The following is a 16,591-nucleotide window of genomic DNA, read 5'->3' on the forward strand; positions in this document are numbered from 1 at the left end:
TTGCCTCTTTGCGGCTTTCAGCCGATTAACGTTATAGATAAACGCCTCCAGCTCTGACTGCGCGTGCACGCTGCGCCTCCAGCTCTGACTGCGCGTGCACGCTGCGCCTCCAGCTCTGACTGCGCGTGCACGCTGCGCCTCCAGCTCTGACTGCGCGTGCACGCTGCGCCTCCAGCTCTGACTGCGCGTGCACGCTGCGCGTCCCTGTGCTTCTCCGTACAGCGTGTGGAGCGTAATGTAATCTAGGAGCAGTGATTCACCAAACCTCCATTATTACAGTCACACACATTTCTTCTGATTTTATTTTGTAGTAACGAGTAACGAAGATGTTTAGTGGAAATATAACGGAGTAAAAGTATAAATTTTATCTAGTAAATGTAGTGAAGTAAAAGTGAAAGTTGACATAAATTTAAATAGTGAAGTAAAGTACAGATACGTGACATTTCTACTTAAGTACAGTAACGAAGTATTTGTACTCCGTTACATTACAACACTGTTTATGAATATATAAGCGCTAACACACTGTAATATAACTGTACATATAACACGCTGTAAGAGTGTGAAGCTGTAAGTCTGAGTGCCTAACTGTAATACCCACTTGTGTTTGTTCGGGGCTTTAAAAAGATCCTACAGATTTCACTCTAATCTTTGCAGGCCACAGTGATACGTGTCAGAACTCTATGCAACTGTAATTTAGATAAGAAGTCGTCTCCAGAACCTGGAAAAAACATTTTATAACAACTCTTTTGTCCACAGGCCAATGAGCCCCAAACTCTCTGAGGAACAAACCAAAAATATGAGGCAGCAGGTAACCTTTAAACTTTCCAAGCTGCTCCACCATTCATGCTGAGTTAGGTTTAATATCCTCACCAGCAGCTGTGCACCATGAGGCTTATCACTTTTTTCTGTGCACTGCTGGCTCTGTGAGTATTACACTTTTTGCATGACTGATCCAAGTGCAGGCCACGAGCCAGACAGAACCTCAGAGATCACAGGTGAAAGCTCTGTGATCAGGCAGGTGATCAGCATGAAGCTTTAATCATGTGTCATTTAATCAACCTTTAATCAGGGAATTGTGCAGAACATTCCGCTGTTCATCAGGAGCTTTTCCTCATGATGAATGTAAACAGGAACACCAAAGGTATCACCTGGGTCAGATGGGAACAGGAACTGCTGCTCTCCTGCTGGGGTTTTTATACACAACAATAGTGTTTACACAGAATGGTGCAGGAAAAAAACACAGAGTGAAACTTCTACTATGTGGAAACACCTTGTTGAGGAAAAATGTAGGAAGAATAAAGGAGATGTAGGAAGGATAAAGAAACTCAAAATAATCACTCTTTACAACCACAACAAGAACCATCTCACACACCACATCAAACACTACAGGAGCAGAAGGTCCAAAACTATCTATAACAGATTCTATAATCTATATATCTCACTCACACTGATTATAACTTTCATACATCTACATTACAGCAGTTATTTCCAGGACAAAGAACCATGTGATCATTTTTCTTCATTCAAATTTAATACAAAAGATTCTGATGATTTAAACAAAGTCGATCAAATCACGAAGCCAGGATCATGAAATGAATCATAACTGTAGTGTGTTGTTATTGTGTGTTTTGTGTATTATGTGTTCATTCATTCACTCACTCATTCATTTTCTACCACTTATCCGAACTACCTCGGGTCACGGGGAGCCTGTGCCTATCTCAGGCGTCATCGGGCATCAAGGCAGGATACACCCTGGACGGAGTGCCAACCCATCACAGGGCACACACACACACACTCTCATTCACTCACACACACACACACTACGGACAATTTTCCAGAGATGCCAATCAACCTACCATGCATGTCTTTGGACCGGGGGAAGAAACCGGAGTACCCGGAGGAAACCCCCGAGGCACGGGGAGAACATGCAAACTCCACACACACAAGGTGGAGGTGGGAATCGAACCCCGACCCTGTAGGTGTGAGGCCAACGTTCTAACCACTAAGCCACCATGACCCTGTATTGTGTGTTAGTTGTCCTAATTAATTAAATCTACAAAATGGGATTATTAGCCGATCGTCCTGTCTGAATAAATCTCTGGGTAAACGATTAAGTAAAAGGGCCACCTGTACAGACAGGTAACAAGCCTGTCGCACGTCTCTCTGCTTCAAACTGGTTACCAATTAGGCTTAATTGTGGAACAATTTCACACCAGTCCCTCTCTGTTCAAAGAATCCAGTCAACTCCTTTACAAATTGGAGCCTGTGGCACCATCAGACCAAACAGAAGTGGCTTTTCAAAAACAACCACTAATGACCTCCCAAAGAGAGCCGAGATTTCAGTGTAATGAACAAGAAGGGCTGAAGGAGGAAGGACATTTCTGCTCCAGCAGCTAGTCTTAGGATTACAACAAACACATGGGAGGAGTAGAGCTGTCAGATGCTCAGAAGGACACTACAGTGAGAACATAAGCCCAATTTATTTCCCCCAGGATTACTGGACACGTCTGTGGTGAATCACATCCTCCTGCACTGTTGGAAAAAAGCAGGAAAAAAGCCCCTTAAGCATGAAATGTTACTGAACACATTCCATCAACGTAGCCGAGTGAGTTAATACTCTACACATCCATATGCACTACATTTATATTTACTGATGTTGTTCTTTTGGCTGCTCCCTGTTCGTGACAGCGGATCACATGGTCCACATGTCTGAGTTGCAGCATCATGTCCTTTCTGACGCAACCCTCACATTTTATTCCGGCTTGTGACCTTCAGTGGCTGGGAATCGACCCCGACTGAGAGTGTGGGGTCCTGCTGCTGGACCACCAGGAGGCACATTTATATATTTATATATTTATATTTTGTGGTTGTATATTTTAGATGTACACCACAGTGATGTTGAGTTCTTGAGTCTCATCATCAGAAGGTCTGAAGGAACTGACGTATTCTCTGTAACTCTCAGGCTTATGTTCTTGTTACAATATGTTCATGTTTCTGTAGTAACTCAACACAGGGATTTAAGAACTGCTGAACATTTACAAAAGGAAACTCCGTTGTCAGTGCGCTGTAATAGTAAAAAAAAAACAGTGTTCATGAATGAAACGTTTCTGGATTTCTTGATAACAAGACTGAGAAAGGCTGATGAGAAAAAGACCACACTGCTTCACTGTGAGAAAGAGTTTATTGCTGTAACATTAGTAATCACAGGAAGTAACTAGTGAGTGTTAAACTGAAACATCACAGTGAACCTAATCCACACCACCCACACACCCACACACACACACACACACACACACACAGTCAGGCTCCATCACTTGTTCTGAGGTTAAAGAAACACCACAGAGACCTGGATGTTCCTAAGTGGTGGTGAAGAGCAAAGGATTTAAACCCAGCTCAGAGCTACAGAGAGCATGTGACCCTGAGCACAAGCAGCTAAAAGGAGGATAATTAAAGCTCTGTGCTTCAGATAATGAGTCACACCAGAGAAAACTAGCCATGATTCGTTATGTTTGATTGTAACCCACAGCCTTTGTTTCATCATCTGACTTTAAGGCTCTGAATGTTGAAGGTTTCCATCAGCTGCTCTGTGTGTTGTAAAACTGCACACTGACATACAGTACAGTATGTGTTCAGCTTTCGTTTCTTTCTCTTCTCAGTTTGGTCACCTGCTAAATCACCTTGTAACGGTCAGCTCTCCTCCATCATACAGCAGCGTCGGTCCTCGTCTGCACACACCAGCTCACACTCACACACAGAGGTCTGGAGCTACTGGCAGGAGAGAGAACGTTCCAGTCCTAAGAGTTTTGCTCTCTAAGAAACCAAGACCTGGACATCATGGAGGTTCGATCCCATGAGCTTCTGATAATAAAGTGACAATTTAGCACATCTTTGTGTCTGACTCTCGACTACCTGTGATCCCTGGAGCAGATAGAATAAAGTTTAATTACACATTTATGTACACAGTAGTTTCTGTGTAATAGATAATAAGTAGATTCTTCTTATTAAAGTCAGTCGGCATGTCAGCCATAATAATGACCTCTTTATGGACGTGCGATTTCATTTCATTTCATTTCATTTCATTTCAGCTGGCTCTCTGGTGGAGGTTTTTAATTAGTTGTCGCACTTCACTGTGACAACAAAGTGGTATCAAGGGCCACAGCTGAAAGATTCAGGAACCAGTCCAAACATCTGAGAGTCAGAAGATTCAGTAAAGTCCGAGATGAACACGAAGATCAAACAGAGTCAGATATCAGACAGAGGAGTCCAAGTGTCAGAGAAATCAGACTCAAACACTGCGGATCAAAGCACAGGTCCCACAGACACAAACCTGGTCAGCAGGTTCCTGAGACTCTGAGACGAGCTGGATGGAGCTTCTCATCATACTTTTAAATAAATATAAAATAAAAAAGCACATTTCTTGGAAATAAAAACTAAGTAAAATCTCTTCCGTTGTTCTCTAAGGTTTAGATCTAAACATGTTGCTGAGACTCACTCAGCCTCAATCCAAACCGTTTGGGAATTAGTTAGAAAATCTGTACAAATTTGGCAAGAAAATATTCTCTAGATTCCGATCTTCAATATTTATTAAACCGTAATAAATAATATTCCCAGTAATCAGTCCTAACTGTGCAGAGATGAAAGTATGGTTATGAACTGAATTAATTACATTTAATTTAATTTACTAAAGCATATGCATATTAGGAACAGCTGCATGCTTTCACACACAACCTGAAAAGTTCAGAACAAGATTATGAGGAGATTTGGGAAAAGATTTGGCTTGTAGGAAGTTGTGAGAAGTTCAAATAACTTTCTCAGAAACCGAGAGTCAGACTGAGCTGGAATCTGGTAATGAGATCATACTGAAGATGAAACCAGTTAATATTTGTTGTGCTTGGACTGGATAGATTTCTGCTTGTTTCTACATGTATTATTATTATTATCATCATCATAATCATCATTATTATTGATTTTATTATCATCATTATCTTTATCTTTATTATCATTCATTCATTCATTCATTCATTCATCTTCTACCGCTTATCCGAACTACCTCGGGTCACGGGGAGCCTGTGCCTATCTCAGGCGTCATCGGGCATCAAGGCAGGATACACCCTGGACGGAGTGCCAACCCATCGCAGGGCACACACACACACTCTCATTCACTCACACACTCACACACTACGGACAATTTTCCAGAGATGCCAATCAACCTACCATGCATGTCTTTGGACCGGGGGAGGAAACCGGAGTACCCGGAGGAAACCCCCGAGGCACGGGGAGAACATGCAAACTCCACACACACAAGGTGGAGGCGGGAATCGAACCCCGACCCTGGAGGTGTGAGGCGAACGTGCTAACCACTAAGCCACCGTGCCCCCCTTTATTATCATTATTATTATTATTATTATTATTATTATTAATTTTATTATTATTGTCATTATCATTATTATTATTATTATCATTATTCTAGCCTACTTCAGTTTCTCCACATCCCTCTGTAACTGGATCCTGGACTCTTGACCTCAGATCCCAGTCCGTCAGGATCAGCAGCACCTCCTCCAGCTCCACCACACTGAACCCTGAAGCTCTCCTAGGATCTGCTCAGGTCTCAGGTTATCATTCAGACTCATGACTGTGCTGCAAACCACATGACGTGTGCTGATGTCATTACGGTTGTCGACTTCTTCACTACCAGTAAGTCAGTGTACAGAGAGCTGGAGAGAAGCTGGCAGAATTGTGCAGAGAAAACAATCTCTCAGCATTGATGAGAGGAAAGAGATGATTGTTGGCTTCAGCAGGACTCGAGTAGATCTCTCATCTCAACAGAACTGTGGAGAGTCAAGTGATTCTGTTTGTGCACATAATGGAGAACATCCTGAACACTCAACAGCACCTGTCAAGGCATCACCCAGACCCAGCAGCACCTCCACATCCTGTAGAGAGACAAACTCTCACCACCACCACCACCATCACGCAGCACTCACCTGGTCTAATCACACACCTGACTCACACCTCAATCCCACTTCACACTGCCACAGCAGTCAATTCATATTTCTGAGACTTTTTTGCTGCTATATTAACAATAGTAAAGAACAGCTGACTGACTGAGGCATCACTGCTCCAGATACCGATAACAAATCTGCACCTTTTACACAGATCATAAAGGACCAAAGTTTGACCCTCAGGTGGTGAGAAGTTTATAAGATTGATATTTCCTGGGAGAAATGAGGAGTAATGAGGTTTAACTGGAGGTAACATGGTCAGGGTTTTGTCTCAGCAGGATTCAGGTCTCAGCCGAACACATTCAGAAGCTGTGTATAAAATGTTCTACACAGATTTCACTGTAATGTATTTAAGCATGTAGCCACGCTCGCTTGTCACAAGGATTTATGACACTATTTTTGTGCCTGCGGTGTTTGGATTTGCATCTGAACTCAATATTCTGCATGAAGCGAATTGCTCATCAATGCAACAGAAAGCCATAAAAAATGTGAACACCGGGTTTTATTAAGCAATTTCAAAATGTCAGGGAAAAACAATGTGACAGAATATAAAGGCTGTGAGAACATGTTCATGCATCAGACAGTGATTCAGAAGTTTTCCTTTTTAACCACACCATCATATTAATGCCTACACTTACAGAAGACTTTCCTTTTAAAGCACGATGCTGAATACTGAAGCTTTTGTCCTTTAGTCACTCCATTAGAGTTTGTTTCGAGGTCTCTGAAGAACAGAAAGCTGAGAGATCTGAACATTTACACAACCACAAGTCATTTAGATTAACGTTCTACTGAGGCCTCATCAGAGCCTAATACACTTTGCCCTGTTATTTTTTTAATGGTCATTGTACCTGTGTAGTTCTCTGGCCCAAGCCTGGACATGTGAAGAATCTCAGGGGCTTTTTACACCTGGTCACTTCATGTGTTTTCTGTGATCCGATATCTACCCGATGGTAAAAAGACCAGGTCTAAATGCCCTCCGAAACGTTTTGGAGACGGATATAAATCTGATGGTACAAACCCCTTCAGGAGGTGGTCTGGGACGTGTTTCAGATGAAACTGGACAGGTGTAAATGTATGTGGTTGTTCAAGCCACATACGTCAGCGCTAAACTCCTCCCAAACAGAAGTACGTCACTCAGGTGATCTTTCACACAGGCGTCTCGTCAGGGATTAAAATGCGCTGCTGCTGCCAGCGAAAACGCAGCAAACAGAAAACGCTGTAGTTTGTAACATAAACATCGTAACGAGTTTTTACGTCTTCTTTTTGATCGCGTTCTGAAAACCGCACACACCAAAGTGTGTTCCATTACAATTACCCCGGAAATGAGGTAAAATATATTCACATTTTGGGCGGGAGCAGAAAGATCGGATCGATATCCGATTCGCCGAGACACATTTATGTGGTCTAATGTAAATGGAACAGTTTTAACAAATCAGATAGATATCGGATCAGAGACAACACATGAAGTGACCAGGTGTAAGAAGGCCCTAAGAGATGGTCCGATAGGTGTCGCATCTTTCAGCGATTCCTCCCTGATCAATTTAATCTTTTCAGTGTTGAGAGAACTTCCTGTTCTTGGTGATTTCTTGCTGATGTCACGGTGGTGCTGCATTTTCATTAAATGTTCTGGAAACTCTCTTGTCGCCGTTTCCTTCTCTGTACTTTTACCTGTACATGGTTTATATTCTGGTTGAAGAACATGGTGTCAGATGAAAACCAAGAAGATGACAAGAAAATCTTTGAGAAACAGCTGTTCTTTATTTGTGGTTAATCAGAATCACTTCATGGATGACACGTATGAGATGATTACTGCTGAGTGATGAATAATGAGGTGGATTGTTCATTGTGATCACAGACACATGCTCCATCACACACTTACTGTAGGTTTCTTCTTCTTTTTCTTTCAAAACCATTTTAATTTGCTTTTAACTTTTAAATCATCTTGTTTGCTTCATCTCATTTATCACATGGAGGAAGAAGATATTCTTTATACTAAGAACTATATAAAGAAATATATTCAGAGCTTTTTTTATATTTGCAGTAATTTAACCTTCCCATAAACGCCACAAACACACCCACAGCACATCACAGCATTCTTTTAGGACGAAGACGTATCAGTGCTGGAAAAAGCTTTCTGAAGAGTTCTTCTTCTTGCAATCTCGAAGCATTTGAGGTGTTTTTGTTTCTTCCACAGGGAATTAAACTGCAAGTAAGTGCTGATCAATAAGTTCTATTTTAGTTAGAAGAATCGAACCACAGCCCTGAGAGCTGTCTTGTAACGGCAGTGAAACGCTGTGCTGATTATCTGCTACACGCCAATGTGGAAATGCTTCAGTTCTTCACTGGCTGTAAGGCTGTGGTCCTGAACCACGTGAAGACACAAATAACATCTTTACATCCGTTAAACTGCTCAGGACCACCATCAGGATCACAGGTCGGCTCTGGCTACATCCGGCAGCTTTAGTTCATGTCACGCTGTTATTCACACAGATTAAGTTGCTTTTCTGATATTTGAGTTGATTTTGTTTGAGCTTCATGTAAATTCATGTAATTCTCCTCTGAGGCTGGTGGACTGTTCTCTCGAGGTTTTCATCTGCATCTACACCACCACGCAGTCAGGTTCTGTACATGATCTGCTGTCATGAGCAAACCGCACTCCCCCCCCCTCCCCCTCCCCGTCTCATCACGGTTCCCATGGCAACAAGAGGCATCATGCATGCCTTTCTCGAAAATTCAATTTGTTTCTAGGAGATGAATGAAGGTCAGAGCACATTTTATAAACTCCAGGTTACAAAGCATTTGCAGATGCAGAACAATCGGAGACTTTGCGTCAGCATCACACGTCCTCCAGCGGAGACGCCAAACACAGCAGTAGAAAGATGGGAAATAAATTCTTCTGCACATCAGCAAATGTTCTAACAAACCTGGTAATTCTGTCAAATTCAAACGTCTAATTTCTTCCAAAACTTTTTGGCATGATTAAAAGAAAAACAGAAGGCAATATAACAAATGTACAATTTCTGTTCCAATTTTACAAACAATTTTAATTCATGTTTCATGTAGGTTTAGTATTCTGTAGAGTAAATCCTCTGCACCGGAGTTATCTTCATTTTAGAGTAAACACATTGTAATTAATTGTTCATATCTGTAGTAGACATTATAAATATGTTTAACTCGTGTTAAACACCACGTGGAATCACAGCTTTACTAAGTGGAGTAAAGCAAGAAGAACGTTTCCTCCAGGTCCTTAACACACAGCCTGGCAGATTGGCTATGCTAAACTGCACCAGGGTGTGAGTGTGTGTGTGTGTGTGTGAGTGTGAATGCTGCCTTGCACTGGACCAGGGTTTGTTCTCCTGCCCTATACCCCATGAGCTGCAGCAGAAAAGCCAGAAAAAGATCATCAGTGTCTTCTGGAACATCTGGAACAGGAGCCATGATGATGAAAGTGATAATGAAGTAGTTTAGAAAGGGAAATGTGGCATTTCTGGCGTTTCTGCCTCACCTGCAGGAAGCTGGAGCAGGTTTACATCACTACATCATCACTAAAGAGAAAACCTGACACCATGTAATTTCCTGCTGTGAAGAAGCAGCTCCTCGTAGATGAATCCAACCAGCTGGAGCTTTCTCTTGCTCTCTATAAGTACAGAGTTTTATGCCCAATGGACAGCTCTTCATTCTCTGCTCATGTAAAGCGTGGGCTTGCTTTCACTCCTGCTTCCATCCATCACTCATCACTTCCTTCACGTCTGCAGAATGGCAGCAAACATTTTTTCTGCAGCTAATGTGACAAGTCAGGACGGAAAGCAGGACTGAAAGCAAGCTTCGTCCAGCCGTAAGAGCCACGATCACTGGGGAACGTGCAAACCTTTGGCTTTGTCATCCATTATTTTCTTCTTCTGGGTGCCTTTTTACCATATCATTTTTCTTGCCAGCGAACGTCTGCTTGGTGACAAATTAAATCCGTACAGACGAACTCTGCTGGGATCAGGACTGGGTTCAGGACTGGGTTCAGGACTGGGATCAGGACTGGGATCAGGACTGGGTTCAGGACTGGGATCAGGACTGGGTTCAGGACTGGGATCAGGACTGGGTTCAGCAGTTAATATCAGAGTTCACAACACCTGCACAAATATCCAGCGACTCAGCTGTCTGTATGGATTTAATTGTGTGTGATATATAGTGCACAGTGAGGCTGTATGTAGTACATGACTGGTATAAAACACAGTGAAACCCTGGGACTGTAAAGCAGAACACACAGATACAGCAGAGCAAAATGGCTGAAACTAAAACTAAACTAAAGTGTTGCGTAAAAGTTCAACTTCTACAGTCAGATCATCAGGTAAGAGACTCATCATTCAGGGGCTTCACCACGCGCACACACACACACACACACACACACACACACACACACACACATATACACACACCACACACACATATATACACACACACACACACACACACAGCTCTTCACTACACACAGCTCCATCCAAAACGGTCCGACAGCCGGAACTACAGTAAAATGTGTCCTGAACCAACAGTGGACTTCTCTGGTTCTCAATTCTCCAGGGTCCTAAAAGATGTTTTGTGGTGTAGAAGCTCATGTGTCGACTTTTAGCGCCTCTTCATCATGAAGACACCTCTGTCCACTTCCTGGTGCTGTGTTACAGATCAGAAGTGACTCACTGCGAAATTCTTCTGCTTCTCAATGACAGATTGTTAAAAATACTCTGTGGTTGTTTTGCTACAGTAACATGAACTTGTCATAGATGTGAAACCTGGATCTAAGTCATGATTCGTCTTTATTAGGATTTACAAATGTTCATGTGCTGCACTACAAACAGCAGGAGAGCTGATTAGAGAAGGAAACTCGTGTGTGTGTGTGTGTGTGTGAGCTGAGAGCTTATTTATTACAGTATTACTGATCATCTAGAAGGCTTCAAGATAATGATTATAAAATGATGTGAAAATGTAGTTTGATAGAAATAAGATACAGATGGATTTTGTGCAACGTAATTAGCTTGAGACTGTGACTAACATCATGCTGAGTTTAAATTGGATTTGTTTTCTAAATGTAACTGTAAATTATTATTATTGTTATTATTATTATTGTTATTGTTATTATTATTATTGTTATTATTATTATTATTATTATTATTACTACACAGGATCTGCAGTGAAAGGACTATGACTCAGGGAGGCCAGAAATAAGTGCACCTCAGTGGAAGCTCAGTGGATTAGACAAATAATGATCAGAATGTCATGAGTTCAACACCCCAAAGCTGCCCTTCTGGACCCGGTGCACAGCCCTGAACCCTCAGATGTGTAAAAAAGATAAATGTAAGTGACTGTGGATACGAGCTTCTGCCAAACGCTAGAAATATAAACACATGAGCAGGCAAAAGGACCGAATAAACCGGACATGACATTTGTTTGGTTGTAAATAATCAGATTCTGTAAAGTCGTCTATTCTGGTCCACACAGGAGTGGTGGTTATTTCAGGTCCATCTTAAAGGCATTCTGCAGAAACCTGAGACTATGAAACAACAAGCTGCTGACAAACAAAGAAAAGTCGGAGCCACTGTATTTAGGAGGCATCTGCTGCCATGAAGTGGCTCCAGTCATCTCCAGAGTTCTGCTGACTGATCAGACTTAAGGAGTCATTAACAGGTTCTCGAGGGTGTGGTTCCTTCCTGAAGAACAGAACTCCATCCACAAGCACAAACAGAACAAGGTTTAAGGAGTATGAAAGATGAGTATGAGTATGAACATGTGTCGTATCCTCAAGCTTTCATGAAATTTGGAGTGTGATGTGTAACAGGGCGTTCTCCATCAACACCATCACAACACCACCTGAGGGAATGGCTCAGAAGGCTGGTCTTCAGGCTGGACTCAGTAATCACTTTCAGGTGTTCTGAAGGACCATCTCCTGAAAAGGATGTCATTAGTCCCAATAAATAGTGTTTCAGATCACAGAGACTTTTTCTGTAACATCTTCGGCTGTTTGTGTGTTTTTATGATAATCGTCTGGTTTCTGCACTAAATTCACTCTGAGCAGAATTTAGTGTAGAAATACTGTGTTATCATTGGTCTAAAGATCTATTAAAAAATTGCAAACCAGCTCAGATGCGGCGCCACTGTGGCCAGATGACATGCGTACACATGAAGGAGAGAATCTGGTGACAAAGAAACACTAAACATGAAAATGCTCAACAGTAAAAGATGGAAATATTCCTGTATTTTTTTATAGATGAAGGTAAATATTAGGATAAGGAGAACCGGTGATCGGAGAAGGTGATCTTCAGACGTCCTGTAGCTCCAGGGTGAAGTGATGTCACAGAATCGATGATGATGATGATGATGATGATGATGATGATGATGATGATGAGACTCTGACTCCAGAACTTAATCCCTAAAATATTCATATTACACTCACTGGAGACAGACATGTGCAGAGTCATGTCACTATACACAAACAGAGGGCTCTAATGCACACACACACACACACACACACACTCTCTCACACACACCACAGCACACCACATACACACCACAGCACACCACACACTTCCTGTTCCTCCAGTCACTTCTTGTGTGTGGACTTTAGAAGGATCCATTCAGGCTCTTACTCACTGCTAATATATTTAGTGAGTTCTGATCTGCGGTTTCATGTTTGGTCTGTTTGTGAGTCTGACCCTCGCACTGTTTGTGAGTCTGAGAATCGCTCTGTTTGTGAGTCTGAGCCTCGCACTGTTTGTGAGTCTGACCCTCGCTCGGTTTGTGAGTCTGACCCTCGCTCGGTTTGTGAGTCTGACCCTCGCTCGGTTTGTGAGTCTGAGAATCGCACTGTTTGTGAGTCTGACCCTCGCTCGGTTTGTGAGTCTGACCCTCGCACTGTTTGTGAGTCTGAGAATCGCACTGTTTGTGAGTCTGACCCTCGCTCGGTTTGTGAGTCTGAGCCTCGCACTGTTTGTGAGTCTGAGAATCGCACTGTTTGTGAGTCTGAGAATCGCACTGTTTGTGAGTCTGACCCTCGCTCGGTTTGTGAGTCTGACCCTCGCACTGTTTGTGAGTCTGAGCCTCGCTCGGTTTGTGAGTCTGACCCTCGCTCGGTTTGTGAGTCTGACCCTCGCTCGGTTTGTGAGTCTGACCCTCGCTCGGTTTGTGAGTCTGACCCTCGCTCGGTTTGTGAGTCTGAGAATCGCACTGTTTGTGAGTCTGACCCTCGCTCGGTTTGTGAGTCTGACCCTCGCACTGTTTGTGAGTCTGAGAATCGCACTGTTTGTGAGTCTGACCCTCGCTCGGTTTGTGAGTCTGAGCCTCGCACTGTTTGTGAGTCTGAGAATCGCACTGTTTGTGAGTCTGAGAATCGCACTGTTTGTGAGTCTGACCCTCGCTCGGTTTGTGAGTCTGACCCTCGCACTGTTTGTGAGTCTGAGCCTCGCTCGGTTTGTGAGTCTGACCCTCGCTCGGTTTGTGAGTCTGACCCTCGCACTGTTTGTGAGTCTGACCCTCGCTCGGTTTGTGAGTCTGAGCCTCGCTCTGCTTGTCACTTCCTTATTGGATATACACATGGTTTTGTGAGTATCAGGAGTTGATGCACTCTGACTTCCTGCCTGCTTCCCGACTGCTTGGTTTTGTTGAGATTGATTTATTAACCCTTCAGCACACACACAACTAAACCTGCTCCTGATTCCCTCTCATTACAGCTCATGTACTTTAGCTTTTAGCTTTTTTACTCATCGTGTTTCCCTACAGACAAAAGCCTTTGTTCAGACATGTTACTTATTACAGTATGAATGAAAACAGAGAAACTGAAGCAGGTCAGAGATCCAGACGCTGATGAGAGAAGAACAAACCTGAAGTGGAGCTGAAAGCTTTACCATCTCGCTCATGGCTCACGTGCTGACAGAAACAGAAGTTTAGTGAAGTCAATACTAGCACTGGGATTAATGGCTTTACCTCCAACTGCCTTTAATAAAACACTCAAAATCCTATTAGGATCTGAAAACCTTCACATATTATATTCCATTCCATTTTTTTTTTTATTATTTAATCACTTTTGTGTCTTATTTTGTGTGGTCTGTGGTGAGAACACTGATATGTAATAAAATCTAAATCTGTAGTTATAAACCCAGTCACTAGACTATAAACTGCAACAAGAGCTCAACAAACTCAAGTCCGTCTCCCAGAGCTGTGTGTGTTCTTCTTCAGGGTGAATAAACACCCATGTAGACACTTGGATTCTTCTTTGTAAACAGCGCAGTTGGTTTGTCTGCAGTTCTAATTTAGTCTTCTCTTTTTTCTCTCAATACAGAAAAATGTGTGAAATTCTTTACAGACTTAGTGGGTAGAGATAAAAAAAAACACTTAAGCGTTTCTTTACTCTTACTTACTAAACGTCTTGGTGCGTGTGATGAAGACTGGAGCAGTACGAGTGTTACGTCTGTGAGACACACTGCATGCTCTCAGGATGTTCCTCCAGCTTTGTCTCCAGGCTAAAATGCTAACAGATCCTAACAGGAGCGCTCAGATGCACATTAAACACTGAGGGTAAAATAAACACCCAGCGCAGCAGCGTGCTCAGAGACGTTCTCAGGGTTTTCATGAAATAAGAGTTGGCATGTTGTTATATAACATAACTACATCACATTTACAGACAGGAGGCTAAATGGGTCGATTTTAGCAAATGAGTTGAGGAAAGGCTGATTGTCATATCCACATACATGCTGAAACAACCAGTGTTCAGTAACAGAGGGAATCATGGGTAATGCTCTCAGTCCTCCGTTAGACAAACGTCACCTTTCAGCACCATCACAAGTCAATAAAGGAACAGATTCAGAAGATCACAATGAACAAGAGGAAACCTGTAGAAAGATCTGCAGGAGATTCCTCACAACTTCAAGACTGATTAATTAGTTAAAGACTTCACCAAAAACTCACAACTCACACTAACTAAACATCAGCAGAAACCTTTCTAAAAATATTTTAATATCCCTTTTCTCTTTTTTTTGAACTTAGAATTTTGTAAACTGTTAAATCACATTAAAGATGCAAAAAGATCTAATAGGATTTATTGTTAATTAACTTTAATTAAAGTGTCTTTTCTATCCACATTTACACATTTAATTATTCAGCAAAAGAAAATTACAGATTTTTCTGTTTGTCTATCAACAGGTTGTGTAACTGCAGTTTCCTGTAGAAACTATACAACGAAACACGTGTGATTTCACCAGCCATCACCTGTGAGAAGGAGAAACTCCTGAATGTTGGCTTGAAGCTGATGCTAGAAATAGCAGCCATTGTCGCTTGATGGTGTGAATTAGCTCAGGCTCAACTAAAGACTACTGCGAGCTGCCCACACAACCAACTCCACACACAGCCGCTGTGCAGGACACAAAGCATGCAAATGTGCAGAGAACACCAATCATCACGGCCAAGAGAACGCCTAAACATGAACGAAACCAAGGCGACGAGAGAAGAGAGAAGCGTGTGGGCTTCATGGCAGTGAATCCAGTGAAAGCTGCCCAGATGAAGGCGAGTTCTGTTCTGAATGTGAGGAACGAGAACAAACACAAGTGTGGACTAACAACATGTTCTCAGAGCAGAGCCGTGTTCTAATCGATATCAAATCAACAAGCTTTAAAGGAGAGAACAATCAGTCCTCCTTCACTGAGAGAGGAAAAACTGGCCTTATGGGCATGAAGAATCCTAAGAGGCTGAAAAGCTCTCGTTTAGATCTGAGTACAGAAGACACTCAGAGACACGTCCTTACCTGTGACAAATACAGCGCAGGAGACGAGTCAAACACGGCCTCATTCCATCTATCACACCAGACCAGGACGTGTCCTCACACGGGGACCTGGACGAGGCTGGAAGCAGATCGCTGCCCTTATGAGACAGAAGAAATAAACAATTTAGTGTTAGTCAGATGTTCAGTTTTACCCTGAAGAAGACGAGCTGCATGTTTACACCCTCAATAAGACAAACCTAAACAGTCTTTATGGAGAAATACTGAAGAAGTTACACTCAGGAAAGGAAACTGACACATTCACATGAGCAGCTTTAAAATAATACCCATGATGCTTTAGGAGTCAGGAGGAGGTTCAGGTACACGAGTCAGCGACTCACCTTCCTCCAAGGTCAACATTTGTCTTCACTAGAACCAGTAAAAGACCAACGTAATAAACACGTGAAAAAGCCACAGAGCCTTAACAAAGGTCTGAAACATCCCCGTTAGTGCAAACGCTCTGAAAACCTGCAGCTGGAAAATTCATGGAAACACAACTACCTGTTCAGGTGAACATCTAAAGCCGTCACAACACACACTCAGGCTAACAGAAGGACAAGGAGAAAGAAGCTGAAGAAGAGTGTCAGGAGTGTGTTGTGTGTGTGTGTGACAGAAGAGTGTCAGGAGTGTGTTGTGTGCATGTGTGTGACAGAAGAGTGTCAGGAGTGTGTTGTGTGCGTGTGTGTGACAGAAGAGTGTCAGGAGTGTGTTGTGTGCGTGTGTGTGACAGAAGAGTGTCAGGAGTGTGTTGTGTGCATGTGTGTGACAGAAGAGTGTCAGGAGTGTGTTGTGTGCA

General features: G+C 42.6%; 1 protein-coding gene across 1 annotated transcript in view; it reads right to left on the reverse strand.

Moving 5' to 3' along the window:
* The window catches only part of zgc:172282 (leucine-rich repeat and fibronectin type III domain-containing protein 1-like protein), a 40,343-nt gene that overhangs the window by 12,842 nt on the left and 10,910 nt on the right, over positions 1-16,591 (reverse strand). Inside the window, exon 2 of the mRNA XM_060888731.1 lies at positions 15,781-15,896. The gene's annotated coding sequence lies outside the window, so the exon portion shown is untranslated. The remainder of the gene's footprint in view (positions 1-15,780; positions 15,897-16,591) is intronic.

Source organism: Tachysurus vachellii, chromosome 15 (assembly GCF_030014155.1).
Source record: "Tachysurus vachellii isolate PV-2020 chromosome 15, HZAU_Pvac_v1, whole genome shotgun sequence".
NCBI lineage: Eukaryota > Metazoa > Chordata > Actinopteri > Siluriformes > Bagridae > Tachysurus > Tachysurus vachellii.